General features: G+C 41.4%; 1 protein-coding gene across 10 annotated transcripts in view; it reads left to right on the top strand.

The window, feature by feature from the left end:
- LOC127658681 (poly(rC)-binding protein 3) overlaps positions 1–17,727 on the top strand; it is a 97,357-nt gene that overhangs the window by 33,329 nt on the left and 46,301 nt on the right. For all 10 annotated transcript variants that reach the window (XM_052148096.1, XM_052148095.1, XM_052148099.1 and 7 more), the window contains 4 exons: positions 6,962–7,014; positions 7,302–7,387; positions 7,474–7,583; positions 8,215–8,347. The gene's annotated coding sequence lies outside the window, so the exon portion shown is untranslated. The remainder of the gene's footprint in view (positions 1–6,961; positions 7,015–7,301; positions 7,388–7,473; positions 7,584–8,214; positions 8,348–17,727) is intronic.

Below are 17,727 nucleotides of genomic sequence, written 5' to 3' on the forward strand. Positions count from 1 at the left end.
AATAGTAGGGGACTAGCAATTGTTGGCTCTGTGAGATAAATTGTCCCACCACCCCTGGAGTCACAAGTTCGATTCAAGGGCGTGCTGAGTGAGTCCAGCAAGGACTCCTAAGCAACCGAATTGGCCCGGTTGCTATGGGGGGGTAGAGTCACTCCTCGTGGTCGCTATAATATGTGGTTCTCGCTCTCGGTGGGGCGCGTGGTGAGTTGTGCGTGAATGCCGAGGAGAACAGAGTGGGCCTCCACACGCGCTACTTCTCCACGGTAACGTGCTCAAAGAGCCATCTGATAAGATGCGCGTATTGACGGTCTCAGACGCAGAGGCAACTGAGATTCGTCCTCCGCCACCCAGATTGAGGCGAGTCACTATGCCACTATGAGGACTTGGAGCACATTGGGAATTGGGCATTCCAAATTGGGTAGAAAATGGGAGAAAAAAACGAATAAGATGTGTTTTATAGACATTTTGAGCACCATTTCCAACATTTCATCATGATGATATGCTTTAATCTTGCTGATATTTGTTCCATCACAGTGCGACAGACCTTGACAAGAGGTCAGGTGATAATCCGTAAACGGCGGGACCCGAGAAGAGAAAATATGGACGAGAGAAAGTGAAGGAAGGAATATAAGCTTTTATAAATCATTAAAAATGAATAAAGTGATGTGTGTCGAGCCCTTGCACTGAATTTCAGTCTCCATCATTATACAATTTCATCTTGGGGACCTGCTGAAGTAGCTCCAAGTCAAACATGAGATCAGATTGTAAGCGCCTTTAGAGGAACTGATTAACCTCTGGTTTGCACAATCACTCTGATCACTCAAGAATGTGGTGTTTTATCAGCATCAATCATAAATTAGCCACATTTTGGACCAGCAGAGGACAGCAGGGTGTTTGAATTGAGAAAATACTAAGTCTTTCAGCTAATAATAAATTACATTTTTTTAGTTTTTGAGTAGGTATCAGTTTAAATGTTCTATTTTTCTTATTTATATATCAGAATGGTCATAAAATATTAACATATTTGACTGTTAAGCTGTATTGCAGAGTAGATTCTTTATTTTGCCAGTAGAGGGCGATTATTCCTAAGTACCATAAACTATTTTGTTTTAGACAGTTAAGAGTTTTTCATGAAGCGTTCAGGGCACACGTCTTATTGTTTACAGTACCTTCTCTGCCATGGCTTATCGTACCACTACTAGAACATATTATTCGGCCAAATGCTGTACAGCTTTACGGTTACATGTTAGATCCTATGGTAATAAACACGTCACCGGATTTGTGAGGTGTTCACTGTTAGGTGACCGCACAACTTGAAACGGAGTACCTTAAACCACATCTTAAACCAATCCACAATGCACTTACTATTTAAAAATTAAAAACTAACGAAATAAATAAAAAATGTCTTGCCTGTGTAACGGGAGCCAGCTGGTACGTGGAAGCTGTGTGGTGTGTGTAAACCTCACTCCCTTTGGCCTCAAGAGGTTCACTAGCGACTAGTGATGGGGAGTCGACTCCAAAAGATTCTGAGTCAACTTTGATACAGAAATCGATTATTTTGGTCGACTCTGTAACTTTATGAACATGACGTTGTGATTGGCTCAAAATAAAAAATTGGCATTCTTTAAGAACCAATCACATCCTCTACAAACACCTGTTGGCTTGATGAATTAAACATAGCCTAATGTGCCTGATGGATGAGATGTAATGTGCATGCGTGCAAAAGAGAGAGAGAGGATGCGACAGATATTAAAACTTTCTGAAGTTTGTGTCGCATTACATTAATGCAAGGGACAGTGGTTGGAATAGTGGATAAATAGTGGGATAGTGGATCCAATTTGTCTAGTTTACATATGACAATGAAATAATTTACGACCCAGACTGCTTGTTATATTCCCAATTAAAATTGGATATGAAAAGCAAATAGGGAATGACAATTACGCACCATACTCTACGTTCCCTTTAAAAACAATGGTACAATTTTTTTTATTACATCTCTATAATATGCCTATTAATAGTTACTGAAGTAACTAGTAACTAGTATATTAGTTACTGTGATTTGTTTTTCCATCGGCATGGAAGCCATCTAGACTGTAGTAAGCTTCGCACTAATGTTAACGTTCAGCTGTTACTGAAAATCTTTTTCATGGAGAGGCAATCGGACGCAATAAGCAGTGGATTGAGTGAGCTATATACAAGTGAAAATGAAACTTAGATTTTTATAATACCGTTGATTTTCCACTCATGCCTGTCAAGCAATTTGGGGGGGTGAAAGCATGTCACTTGGAAAGGCACTGCCCTATAGAATCAATTCCATGCCACATATATTTGCAAAAATATAAAGTATTGCAAAATAAAATAAAGTTTTGCAAAACAAAAAAAGTATTGAGCAAACAAAAAAAAAAATTTTTTAAACAAAAATTAAGTATCACAAACGTAAAATAAAGTATCGAGAGAAAAAAAGAAAGTTTTGCAAACAAAAATAAAGAATTGCAAAATATAAATAAAATATAGCAAAAACCAAGATGTAATTAATTGCAAAAATCAATGACTGTTGTAAAATAATCTAAAGATCAACAGATTTTTAGGCAGCAATGATTTTGCCACACATCTTTTTCTTTGCAACGCTCCTTTTAATCTGCATTTCCATCACGTGTGAGCTCGTGATACCGTTTTGCCTTTGCGCTTCACTTTTCTCTGCGTTTCACTTTATGGCACTGTTTTGACGTGGGGGTGGAGTCAGGGGATTGGGGCGTGTACAACGGGCTCAGCGATGCCTCTCTGGAAGTTACGTCATTAGCTTGAGACACGGATCAAACATCATGGCTGAGCACAGGCATGCAGGTGGATCTCAGGTATATAAAGTTGATTGTTTAAGGAAACTCATTTTAAAATATTCAATGGGGTATACCCGTCAAGTGAATTTTTAAGACAACGGTTTAATTTTGAAGAAAATGCCTGTACTTTTTGTCAAATTGACAGAGACGTTCTGATCATCTTTTTTCTCGTTTTTCTTCAAATACTTTTTGGAAAATATGTCTTATTGGTTGGAATCAAAGATTCACTCACTGCCCACTTTTGCTAGGAAACATGTTATGTTTGGAATGCTGTTGGACGAGAAAAGAAATGAATTTCTTATTAATGTAATGTTGATACTGGGCACATTTTTCATTCATAAGTCCAAATGTATGAAGACGAAACCTTATTTTTCTGTATTTAAAAGAGAATTGATTTGTAATTTCTTTCCAGCGTTGGAATGTATGTAAAGTAAAAAGGCCCAGAAATTGGCTGGAATAATAAGAGACCTTGAGCTCTTAAAAGAGGAATAAAGAGACCCCTCTGTATTTGTATTTTTTATTTTATACATTTAATTTATTTATTTTATTTTAACTGATATGTGCCTTGCTTAATACTCATTTACCTGTACTTACCAATGCCATTGTAGATGTACATTCTGTTTTTTGTTCTGTTCTTGGTGTTCAATAAAAAAAAAAAATTGTCCTTTTATTTAATTAGCATTAAATGTGCTTTAACAGCGTTTGCTTCAGATAAAGAAGTTGGAGATCAGTTAAAGCGGTGGATTTATTAGCCATACTCGCTAACATAGCCAGCATCTGCAGTTTATTCTCTCTCAATTGATTGGACTATTGATTGATTCTTATGTTTACTTTATAGATTATAATTGTCTATACCATAGTATGTTGTCTTCTAAAAAATGTAAACTCCATATTTAAAAAAATATAAATAGATGTTACATTATCACTGTTAAAGGAGACAATAAATAGATTACAAATAAAAAGTTAAAAAGCTTACAAATAAGCATCCCAGGAAACGATCTACAAACAATAAAAAGAACATCACTTATAATGTTAATTGTGCAAAAGCAAAACAAATTTAACAAATTGATTCTTAAGAGTAGGTGCTGATAACCTGGTTATATCCTGCTCTACTCGAGACAGAGAAACAGCAGGAGAAAGCTGTTGTTGTTGCTGCTGACCCTGAGCTGCCTGAATATGACCGAAGCTTTGAGTCTGAACAGTAAGATTCGTCACGACATCTAGATATTCTCTCTGCTAAATGTGACATGGCAAATCAATACATGAGATGACCTAGATACACGTACATTTACTGTGAGCATTGTAAGAACTTAAGTAGCTTGTGAACAGGTTCGTAGAGCAATGGAGGAGTCAGGAGACAGCGAAGCAGGTTTGAAATCAGCACTTTAATTTCTTTCACCAACATACGACGGTCACCGCCGTAGAAATGTAAACAAAACAATATCACACTCTGTGGAGCTTTCTGGATCCACTCTCTCTCGACACTTGGCGTCCCTTTAAATGTCTTTCTCCGTATCACTACAACAAGACACAGGTGTTAGAGATAATTACAAACCAGGTGACAAGCCTTACGCAGACTGACACACGACCACGCCCCCCATGCCACATAGCTGTATAACGCAGGGTTAAGAATATAGGGGATGTGAACATTTTATATTTCAAAACTTTATATTTAAAGACAGAACACATGCACGTTTGTTACGATCGTTTAACTTTTTATTTGTAATCTAATTATTGTCTCCTTTAACAGTGATAATGTTACATCTAAATATGGAGTTTAAATTTTTTTAGAAGACAACATACTATGGTATAGACAATTATAATCTATAAAATAAACATAAGAATCAATCAATAGTCCAATCAATTGAGAGAGAATAAACTGCAGATGCTGGCTATGTTAGCGAGTATGGCTAATAAATCCACCGCTTTAACTGATCTCTAACTTCTTTATCTGAAGCAAACGCTTAAACAATCAACTTTATATACCTGAGATCCACCTGCATGCCTGTGCTCAGCCATGATGTTTGATCCGTGTCTCAAGCTAATGACGTAACTTCCAGAGAGGCATCACTGAGCCCGTTGTACACGCCCCAATCCCCTGACTCCACCCCCACGTCAAAACAGTGCCATAAAGTGAAACGCAGAGAAAAGTGAAGCGCAAAGGCAAAACGGTATCACGAGCTCACACGTGATGGAAATGCAGATTAAAAGGAGCATTGCAAAGAAAAAGATGTGTGGCAAAATCATTGCTGCCTAAAAATCTGTTGCAGAGATAAAAAAGGATAAAAGATCTTTAGATTATTTTACAACAGTCATTGATTTTTGCAATTAATTACATCTTGATTTTTGCTATATTTTATTTATATTTTGCAATTGTTTATTTTTGTTTGCAAAACTTTCTTTTTTCTCTCGATACTTTATTTTACATTTGTGATACTTAATTTTTGTTTAAATTTTTTTTTTTTTTTTGTTTGCTCAATACTTTTTTTTGTTTTGCAAAACTTTACTTTATTTTGCAATACTTTATATTTTTGCAAATATATGTGGCATGGAATTGATCCCATACACTGCCCACTAAAGGCCATCCGTGGTGACAGCCCTGAATTTGGAAACTATCCTGATTGAAAATAAATGTTGATTCCATCGACTCCAGCGGCTGGATTTGGAAATCAAAGTTGACTCCAAAAAACTAGAAATCGATCACCCATTTTAGCAACTGATGCTAAAGGCTTTAGCCTTCAGCCTCCTCGTTAGCCTGCCCGCCTCCCATGCCAGCTGACGCCGGTTCGAATTCCACTCTGAGCGGTTCAAGCAGGACCAGTTACACTTGTCTCTTAATTTCTGCATTAGCATCTATACTACTCCAGACACTTTGAGAACTTGGCATTGTGTTATTGCAGATATAGTCTTGTTGACTTTTGTATGAAAATTGCTTATGTTCATCATATGTGAGTTTCTTTGGATAAAAGTGACTGCTAAATGTAAATGCAAACCATCTACCAAAGGCCTACATTTGGGGAAAAAAAACATATAAACATCTGTAACGCATGGCCTTAGAATGCTTATAGAAATATTTCACCCTCAAATGAAAATTCTCTCATCATTTACTCACCCTCATGCCCTCCCATATGTGTATAACATTCTTTCTTTTGCTGAACACAAACAAAGATTTTTAGAAGAGTATCTCATAGGTCCATACAATGCAAGTAAATAAGTACCCACATTTTAAAGTTCCAAAGGTAGCATAAATGTTATCCATACAACTCCAGTGGTTAAATCCTTCAGAAGTGATATGAGAGGTGTGGGTGAGAAACAGATCAATATGTAAGTCATTTTTTACTATAAATTCCCCCTCCAGACCAGATGTTGGCGAAATGCACGATTACTGCAAATTGTCAAAAACACAAGAAGAAGAATGTGAAGGCAGAGATTTATAGTATAAACGGACTTAAATATTGATATTTTTTTCACCCACACCTATTATATCAATTCTGAAGTCATTGATTTAACCACTGGAGTTGTATAGATTACTTTTATACTGTCTTGATGTGATTTTGGAGCTAAATTGTTTGGTACCATACCCTATTGATACCTACAGAGCTGCAACATTCTTCTAAAAATCTTTGTTTGTGTTCAGCAGAAGAAAGAAAGTCACACACATCTGGGATGGTATGAGGGTGAGTAAATGATGAGAGAATTTTCATTTGTGGGTGAACTATCACTTTAATTTAAACAGCAGTGACAGCATTATGAAAATAGGCAAAATCGTTTAATAAAGGGATAAAATTATTGTTACTAATAACTGGAATACACAAAATTCTTCCACCAGGTAATATAGTAAATTTGCCCATTAATACAGAATGTGCGGTCATAAGTCACATTTCACAACGATTTAAAACTCATCCAATCAGAATTTAGAGTTGAAGCTAGACAACAAATAGTTGTCAAATAGTTAAACATTTCTGTGCCAAGCAAAGCCAGAGACCACATTCAACACATACTCTTCTAAAACTGTTTCTGTACCTTGTTGAACAATACAAAATAAATCCATTAGAGGGAGCTCTTTTCACAAAGAAAGAAGTTCATATGCTCCCGCTGATAAATGTCTTGTTGTTTTTCTAAAGGATTTTCTCATTGTTTGAAGTAGAAGCTTGGACCTGACAGTGCAGTCACAGATGTAAGAAATATCCTTCATCAGATTACTACATATAATTATAATTTTATTTAATATTTCTATACCCTCATGTGATTCAGCTTGCCTTTACTCGCTACGCCCAATATCCAAATTCTCAACAAAATCTGCTGTATGTTGTATATGTATTTTGTGTGTATTCAGTATATGTATTACTGAATTACTGTGTTAAAAAACAACATTTAGCAATATTATAATAATTTACATAATTATATTAACTATATTATAACAACACTTACTATTATGGCTATTTCCTTCTCTTTCTCTTGCAGAATCTTGATTTGGAACAGCAGAAGAAAACCTTTAAATATTTTAAACATAAGCCTCTTTCACAGAGTATAAGTGACGAGTTGCTAAGGTAATGCATGAACTTCTTTAATTAGAAATTAAATTTGTGAATTAATTCATTCTTTTGAATGTTTTCTTAAATACCTGGCTCTTAAGGTGAGGTACGCTGGACAGACGGATTACTCCCAAGTCTTCTGGAAGTGCGCTAGCACGTGGTCACATGACCTGGAAGAGAAAACCCAAGAGACTTGTGGGATCCCTCTCTGGTTAGTGGTTTATGAATTCCGGATATAGACTAGATAATATAAATATAACTTTTAGAGCTGTATTACTATAATATACAGTATACTGTATAATATTTATTTCAAATATGCTACACCAACACCCCCACCATTATCATTCCAAACCTTTAAGACTTTCTTTCTTCTATGGAACACAAAAAGATGATGTTAGACAGAATGGGACAATAAGGCTCAGTCACCATTCACTTTCATTGCATCAGTTTTTTTCTCCCATACAATGAAAGCGAATGGAAGCCAAAGATGTGTTCCATGGAAGAAACAAAGTCATACAAGTTTGGAATGACATGAGGGTGAGTAAATGACAGCACAGTTTTAATTTTTGGGTGAACTAACACTTTAATGAAAAGCTGATGCTTTTGGCCTAATTCTGCGCAATGTTCCAGATTAAGGATTCAGTTAACCATGAGTTTAGTAAATCAGCACACATATGGCTTGTGTGATTTCACCCATGCTTTTGAGGCAAACCCCCTTTAACCACACAGAGACCCTGATGTGGAGAAGGTGCAATGTATGGCAGCATCGCATGACTGGTGAACAGGGCTTAAACTGACATGACGACACAGTGTGTTGTTTTGATTTCCCCTTCTGCCTACAGAATGGGCCAGTTATCAACCTGGAAAGAAGTCTAAAGGCTGATGAACTGATCGACACAGCTGCGCTCTCTTCCCCTCTTTTTCTGTCCAATCTCTCCATTTATGTCCTGAGATCTGCAACTTTCTGCAACTCTGGTGAGTACGTTCTTTTTTTAGTGCCCTTTCCCTGTCTGTCTTTCTGCTAAAACCCTTCTGATCCCTATAATCTTGCTAAACTGGTTCTTTTGAGTTCCTCTTAGGCCTGCGGCCCATTTTTGAGCTGGAAAATGTAATTGTGGGAAATAGGATGACCTTTTGCATTGACAGTCTATCGATGAATCAGTATCCCTTCAGCTGGGAGCTTTCGCTGAATGGTGTAGGCCATAAAGTGTGTGGGTTTAAATACTGTATGTGCTCAAGTCATACAAAGGTTTTGCTTTTAAATCTCATTAGGTAGCATTTTACAGTATAATTGGTGTGTTCCCAAAGTAAATTCTGCTTCAATGGGTAGGGCTGGGGTGACTATTTAAGATATCTTCTTTTGGCTGTATTAAATCACAGCATTGCATGTACAGTATCCTTCATAAAGAAACAAAAAAAAAAAACAATCCCATAGTAAATTGTGACAAGCTAAGTGAAAGAATCCATACAAGATCTGTCCGAAATGAAAGACAATTATAAATACATAAATATAATTCAGTCAAAACAATTTAATCTAATTGGAAATAGATTATTTTTCCCAATAGTTGTATGTACTGTATTTATATGCTTAGGAGAGTATTGAGTTTTTACAGGGTTGCTGCCTATGTACAAGTGTTCCAAATAATTCACTTTTTGGTGTTTTTACGTAATGTCAAAATTACCATAATTGCAAGATATAAATTAATGCAACGTGATCTCATGAGAATTCGTAAGAATTCTTACATACAGTTTAATTCTAGCAAACGCACATTCTCTTACATTTGAATAGACACAGAAACTTACAATATTGACCTACTGACAGCATCTAAACGTCATTATTTTACATATTAACACCTATACAAATGTACAAATGTTTAAGAGTACTGTTTGAATTGATAAATATTGAATAATTCATAAAACTAATAAATTAATGATATTTAATTTCTAATCAATGAGATTAGTTAAATGCCATCACATTTAATGCCGATGACATTATAATATGACATTTTAACAGTTTCATTCAGTTCTATGTGATTTCTACTGCCCTATACAACATTTTAAAGGATTGTATCACTATAACCAAGATTAAACTTTAAAATGTTAAAATGAATAAAAACTCTGTAAACATTAAAGCATTTATTAAGCATCTAATTAAATTTTTGTTTGCCATGAGAAACACAAATCATTTTCAGAATATGACAAAAAACAAAATAAACCACAAAAAGCACCATAAAACAATAATATAACTAATCCATAAATTTGTTAGCTGTAATAGAAATCATCAGACTGCTTTGTCTTATTTGGAAGGCTGCGTACTACAGAGGTCGCATTTGACGGTTGCATACGTCATCGAGGTTGTCTCGTTTCATAACAGCTAGTGGGACACTTCGAATGCAGCCTTCGAATTCGTAGGATGCATGAGGTGTATCCTTCGTGGGCACTCACAATCCACAATTCTTTGCTTCAACGAAAATGTTTTAAAAATTATGCAAATTTGCCCATACATATGATTTTCAAACGCAAGGAATGTTAATTCCCAAGTTGAAGTACCTATGTATGTATAATTCTATTAATATAGAATTCAAATAATTGAATTATTAGTTTTAGACTAAAAGCACACCTGTAAAATCTATTTTCTTTTCTCTTTACATCATTATAATGGTCCTAAAATGTACCTCATACATTCCCTTCCAAAGAGACTTTGTTCCCTTCTCACTCAAAGCACATGCGCTTGATAAAGAGTGGCGTGCTGTCATAGCAACAATGTTACGTTCCATTTCCTTTTGTCCTACAAAGGCCGTCTCATTTAAACAAGGCTTGTTTAAAGGAAAACACTCGTTATATTTCAGCCTTCAAAGTACACGTCCTACCTAGCACACAGCCTTCGAAATGAGACACAGACATTGACTCTTAAATGTCTCGTGACCATTTGCAACATGCCGTATTCTGCAATGTATATGTTTGAATGAGATCTAAGGGTGCTCTCAATTAGTGAGTCAGACATTTTTAGGGCTGTCTCAGTCGCAAAGTCATTCCAGGGCACGTTTGCTCCCTAATAAATCTCACAATGCACCGTTAAAACAAGGGAGCATCGTTGCTCACGATGTTCCCTTGCCAGAATCGTTGTCATGTCTTCTGAAGTCTCAAGTCATTAGAAGATGAGCACAAGTGTAAATATATGATAAAGCCTTATTTTCGCTTTAAAAGAGAAGTTGTTTGTCTGTCATCCACAATGAAAGGGAAACAATCTTTTAAATATTAGAGTTATTAAAAGAACTTTTAAAATACAGTCCTTTGTATTTTTTGGTTCTTTATTAATGTAATTTATCTGTTAAAAAAAAACACTGGATGTTTGAATATCTTCAACAAAATTGAAAGATAGTGTCATTTATACAGCAATTGTACTGATTAATAACAGCGGCGCTTGAATACACAAGCTCGTTGTCGTGTCGCAGGTGATTGAGTCATAAGTTTCCCAATCTTCAATGGATGAAAATGCTTACCAGTGCCATGACATAGGGAGCTAGGGAACTGATTGAGACACACCCAAAGTCCTTCTAGCCAGTCAGTTCACACTGTCGGCCATCTTTGGAATGCTCTCGGGAGGCTATTTCCAGTCATGTTAGTGCAGCTCCTATCTACTTGAATGGAGAAAGACCAAAATCTCAAATATTGTTGGTCAAGATTACGATCAAAAAACATATTTCAAATCAGCAATGAAATCTGACAAAGCTGGTATCATAAACTGTGATTCTTAACCTCATATTATGCAAAACAATTACATTTTCCAAGCTTGTATAGCTAATGCGCATGCATGTTCTAGAGTTTATTGACAGGTGATGTCTGTATCTTAAAGTTGATTGGCTCTTTTAACTGTAAGGCGGGACTTCCTTTCTACATCCGTTGACCATTGGGTGTTCAGAGCTTCTTGGTTGGGTCTTCCAATTTCTCCCATTCATTACAATAGAAGTGATCCATTTCTGCTAAATAATCTCTAATGAGTGAAGATTTATAGTGATTAATAATTTAAATTCTACTCTCCACCTTACACAATACTATTGTATGCTATCAGGGAGCACATCGGAGCCCGTCTGACTACTTTTTAATGAATTATGTAAAATTCTGCTTCTTATGTGTTTTATATTCTTAATAAATGGTTAGGATTAGGAATAAGTGTGGGATTAGTGGCTGTAAAATATATATAAATTAATATATTGTAACAGAAATGATTGCTACTGTACATTAATCTACTTGTCACCTGTTTTATATTGTTGAAATGTGGTTATGTTTAGAGGTTGGGGTAAGGTAAAGGGATCTAAAATATCAATAAAACTGTAAAAATGTACAAATATATTGATAATCGATTTGTGAATTCAAATATGTTTGTAATAGATTTGTCAATATTTAATGTTTCTAAAGCTGTAAATATGTACACATGTTAACATTTTAGATGCTTTCAAATGTGCATATTGTACATTTTAGTGTCTATCCAAACATACAAACATGAACGTTTAAATGTTACACATATTAACGTAGAAATAGCTATGTATATTAATGAGATCAGACTGACTAATAAGATCTTTGGTCCCCGGATGTGAACAGTAGAATCTAAAAGTTGCCATCTCATAATTACTGTAATTCCAGAATGACATGATAGCAGCATTAGGCCACGTCCACACTAATATATTTTCACTTGAAAATGCATTAATTTAGCTATGTTTATGCCTCTCTTCCACACATCATTTTACCAAAAATGGAGCATTTTGAAAATGCTCTCCAGTACCGCATGTTATGAAAAACGATACATAGGATAACGTAGAAGCTCTGAGGCTTATTTTTTATATTTATGTATGAGCATATTTCTGGAATAGACAATAATTTGCTGCAGTGTGGGATAATATGACTGTGATAAATTTAGCTGGTTTTACATGGGACTTTCTTGCTGACTGTGTTTCCTGTTTTAGTAGGGCCTAGTTGGCTCTGATTGAGTGGATGTTGTTGAAACTAGGCTAACTGTAGTAATAAATATTAATGGTGTTGGATTGCGCATGTGTGTTATTTGCATTTGTCGCCATGGGTAGTTCCAGAGGTTTCCAGAACACATTCCTCCCTGCACACTACATTGCGTCTTGGTTATTTCCTTTCCACCAACCTGTCTCAGACACCTTAGAGGGAACTCTTAAGGGAGATTTTGTCCTTTGTCATTGCAAGTAGTTTTTGCCACATTGGCAGCTATTGCTCAAGGGCGATCAGCACTGGGACTGTGGAATAGTGCATTAAAAATAACTCCCATGAAGCGGCGAGAGCTTGTGTCACATGTTGGTGACGAAAGGGAAGGCTGATGTTTTGTCACTACTCGATGGACAGCTTCCCCAGACAGGCTGCTCTTAGATGTTTAGAGATTATCTTAGGTGTGGTGGTGGCGTAGTGGCTAAAGCACAGGGCTGTTAATCAGAAGGTCACAGGTTCTAACCCCACAGCCACCACCATTGTGTCCTTGAGCAAGGCACTTAACTCCAGGTTGCTCCGGGGGGATTGTCCCTGTAATAAGTGCACTGTAAGTCGCTTTGGATAAAAGCGTCTGCCAAATGCATAAATGTAAATGTAAATCTTGATTGTATGTCTACACCGATGTCCTGATCATCATTGTCTACTGTGTTGAATAATGTTAATAATATTTCTGTGCATTCATAAAAAAATACACAAATTTAAGGATGAATCTCACGAAAATATGGAAAACATGGAAAAAAAACAGGAATTTTATTTTGAAAATAGAAGGCTATTTTAAGACCATTGTGAATGTGTTTTGTGGCATTATTTTGATGACAATTAAAGGGATAATTCATCCAAAAATAAAAATGCTGTCATTATTTACTCACCCTCGTGTTGTTCCAAACCTGTATGACTTTCTTCTGTGGAAAACAATGGAGATGTAAGGGAGAATGTTAATCTCAGTTAACCATTCAATTTACCTTTTAATTGCATATTTTTTTTATACAAATATGACTGAGGTTGTAATGCCACCTAACATCTCATTTTGTGCTCCACCAAAGAAAGATGTGTTATAAAATGTGATTTCAAAAATATTATATATATATATATATATATATATATATATATATATATATATATATATACACTGGAGGTCAAAAGTTTGGAATAATGTACAGTTCCCCTTCTGTCGCTCTCTCGACGTTGTGTCGGAGAAGCGACACTAGGGGTCTCTCTCGAGCGCCGATATTCACCTCTGATCTTATTGAAAAGGGCCAATGGGAGTTGGCAGTCGGTATGTGCATACCCTGCCCCCGGACATACGGGTATTTAAGCGGGGCAAATACAGGAGTTCATTCAGAAAATTTCTTCGGAGCAGATGGTCTGTCTGCAGTTTGCTGCGAGTTACACGGCACTTAAACGTTCCTGTTTTCCTCTGACGATCTGCATGCTGTTGGATCTTGACGGCGCACAACAGCGGCTTTCTCCTTCTCAGTGCACGGCGTGCATTGTTGCCCCTGAGCGCTCGACAGCGGCAGACACGTACACACACACACTGTGTATTAAAAGAGTTGTTACTAAAAGAGTAATTTTCTCTAAAAGAGCAAACACAGTGGCGTTGAACGTCCTTTTAAGGACGCGTCTTTTCAAGATGCCTTTCCGCCCCTGTGTCGTTCCTGGATGCGGTAGAGTGCTCTCTGCTTCAGACGGCCACAGGCGCTGTCTCGTGTGTTTGGGCCGCGATCACACCGAGGCGGCGTTTGTGGATGGTTCATGTTCTTACTGCGAGAACATGACCATGACCATGTTGCGGTCGCGGCTCGCTTTCAACAGAAAGCAAGCCACCCCAGCTGCACCCCGCATTGCTCCTTCTTCCCACGGAATTAAGGACGGTGCGGTTGGCGCTGGGGGCGATTTGGGGGCGGCAGCGGGTGCAGTTTTGCCGGGTAGCCCCCCGCGAACCTCCCGTTCCCCGACACGCTCGCTGGTCTCCGTCCACGCTCGCGGCGATAGCGGCTCGCCTCACGGCCATTTCGCACATCATGCCCCGCCGCAGACCTGCCGCTACGGGCCCTGCCCCGTCTGCCCGCCGAGGGCGTCCCCCTGCGAGGAAACCAGCTCCTGCTCCGCCTCAACCCGGGCCCAGCTCTCAGCCCCAGCGTCGAGCACTCCGCAGGCGGCTCACGCCCCCTGTCTCACGAACCTCCTCCAGGACCCGGAAGGCTCCCAAGCGTTCCTGAGACAGCCGACCCAGAGCCGAAGACATTAGCTCCGGAGGTGGTAAGACCACTCCGTCCCCCGGTGGAGGGCCGGGAGGAGAATCCTTTGTTTTTTCATTTGCCACACCCACTGACGGGGGCTGTGGTACCCACATTCTCAATAAAAGAGCTATTTCCTTTGCCTCTGGGTCACCTGGCCCGCAAATGCCGTTTTCACGGCAATGTGCTTTCAGATCACAACAGGCCCGGTACACCGGACGCGGCGATCCCGCCTTCCCACGACTGTCCCTCGGCCGGCCGGTTCAGACGAGTCCAGAGGACGCCAACATCAGACCTCCTCCTCAGTCAAGAACCCGCTCCTGCCGGGCGCTGAGCAAGGTAAGTGCTTTGAGTCTATTCTCAGCACCTCAGCCTCAGGCCGCAACGAAGCCGCCCGACGCTGCATTACCTGTTCCGCCCGCTGCGAGGCCCCGCCGGTACGTCCAAAATACTCGTCCCTTTGGTGCCCCTAGCGCAGAGCTGGGAAGCGTGGCTTTCCCAACGATCACGCTGGCTGCACCGACCATTCGACTCGGTTACGCAATTCAGTTTGCCCGCTCCGCCCCTTCAGGGCGTCCGCTCCGCAGTACACAGCGAGCACGCCAGTTCCCTGCGCACGGAAATCGCGACCCTCTTAGCCAAGGGCGCGGTAGAGCCCGTCCCTCCAACCGAAATGAGGAAGGGTTTCTACAGCCCTTCATTGTACCCAAGAAAGGCGGCGGCTTACGACCAATCCTGGACTTGCGAGTTTTCAATCGGGTCTTGTTAAAACTCCCGTTCAAAATGCTTACGCAAAGAAATATTCTGGCTGGCGTTCAGCATCTAGATTGGTTCGCAGCGGTGGATCTGAAAGACGCGTACTTCCACGTCTCAATTCTGCCATGACACCGACCCTTCCTACGGTTTGCGTTCAACGGCCAGGCGTTTCAGTACAAAGTCCTCCCCTTCGGCCTGTCTCTGTCCCCTCGCGTCTTCACGAAAGTCGCAGAGGCGGCCCTTGCCCCGCTACGAGTAGCCGGCATCCGCATTCTCAACTACCTCGACGACTGGCTCATCCTAGCACACTCTTGAGAGTTACTATGCACACACAGAGACCAGGTGCTCCGGCACCTCAGCCGCTTGGGGCTTCAGGTCAACTGGGAAAAGAGCAAGCTCACTCCGGTTCAGAGCATCTCTTTTCTCGGGTTGGAGTTAGACTCAGTCTCAATGACAGCACGTCTCACGAGCGAGCGTGCTCAGTCGGTGCTGGACTGCTTCGCTTCCTTCAAGCCAGGCACAGTGGTCCCTCTAAAACTTTTCCAGAGGCTCCTGGGGCATATGAGCGTCCTCCATGGCGGTCACGCCGCTGGGGTTGATGCATATGAGACCACTCCAGCACTGGCTCCAGACTCGAGTCCCGAGACAAGCATGGCACCGCGGCACGCATCGGGTAAGGATCACCCCCGCCTGCCTCAAAACACTCCGACCCTGGACAGACCTCTGCTTTTTACGGGCAGGAGTGCCCCTGCAGCAGGTGTTCCGACGCGTCCTGGTCACAACCGACGCCTCCGGTCCGGGTGGGGTGCCGTGTGCAGGGGCACGCAGCAGCGGGCCATTGGAAAGGGGCCCCGCTGCGTTGGCACATCAATTGCCTGGAGTTGCTGACCGTCCTTCTTGCTCTCAGGAAGTTCCTCCCGTTAGTTCGGGACAAACATGTCCTCGTGAGATCGGACAGCACCACGGTGGTGGCGTACATGAATCGCCAAGGCGGCGACGCTCCCGCCACATGTCACAACTCGCCCGCCGTCTCCTCCTATGGAGCCAGCAGCGACTCAAGTCGCTGCGTGCCACTCACATCCCCGGCAAGCTCAATGTCAGTAGCGGACGCGCTATCACGACAACGCCTACCCGGGCGGGAGTGGAGGCTTCACCCCAGTCGGTCCAGCTGATTTGGGAACGGTTTGGCAAGGCCCAGGTAGACCTGTTCGCCGCCCAGGAAACCTCCCACTGCCCGCTCTGGTACGCCCTAACAGAGGCTCCCCTCGGGACAGACGCGCTGGCACACAGCTGGCCCTCGGGGCTGCGCAAGTACGCATTTCCCCAGTGAGCCTTCTTGCACCGTTGCTGTGCAAGGTCAGGGAGGACGAGGAGCAAGTCACGTTGGTGGCCCCCTACTGGCCCACTCGGACTTGGTTCTCGAACTCAGGCTCCTCAGCGACAGCTCCTCCCTGGCGAATTCCCTGAGAAAGGACCTCCTCTCTCAGGAACGGGGCACGCTCTGGCACCCGCGCCCAGACCTCTGGAACCTCCACGCCTGGTCCCTGGACGGACGCGGAAGAGCTAGCCGGCTTACCGGCGACCGCTATGAATACCATCAACCAAGCCAGAGCCCCTCTACCAGGCACCTTTACGCCCTAAAGTGGCGCTTGTTCGCAGATTGGTGTTCTTCCCGAGCCGAAGACCCGCAGAGATGCGCGATTAGGTCAGTGCTTCTGTTCCTACAGGAGAGGCTGGACAGGAGGCTGTCCCCATCCACCCCTCAAGGTGTATGTTCCGCTATCGCCGCCCACCACGATCCTGTAGACGGCAAGTCTTTGGGTAAGCACCGACCTGATCCTCAGGTTCCTGAGAGGCGCCTGGAGGTTGAATCCCTCCCGGCCAGGCCTAGTTCCCTCCTGGGATCTCTCGGTAGTCTTGGCAGGACTCCAGAGACCTCCCTTCGAGCCGCTCAAATCAGTTGGACTCAGGGCCTCTCTCTTAAGACGGCCCTGCTGATCGCGCCGCCTCCATTAAGAGGGTCGGGGACCTGCAAGCGTTCTCTGTCAGCGACACTTGCCTGGAGTTCGGTCCGGCAGATACGTCTGTGATCCTAAGACCGCAACCGGGCTATGTGCCCAAGGTTCCTACCACACCATTTCGAGATCAGGTAGTGAACCTGCAAGCGCTGCCCCGGGAGGAGGTAGACCCAGCCCTTTCGTTGCTGTGTCCAGTGTGCGCCCTGCACATATACCTGGACCGCACACAGAGCACCAGACGCTCTGAGCAGCTCTTTGTCTGCTTTGGGGGACGGCAGAAAGGGAATGCCGTCTCCAAACAGAGGCTCGCCCACTGGGTTGTCGATGCCAT

Source organism: Xyrauchen texanus, chromosome 18, assembly GCF_025860055.1.
Source record: "Xyrauchen texanus isolate HMW12.3.18 chromosome 18, RBS_HiC_50CHRs, whole genome shotgun sequence".
Taxonomy (NCBI): Eukaryota; Metazoa; Chordata; class Actinopteri; order Cypriniformes; family Catostomidae; genus Xyrauchen; species Xyrauchen texanus.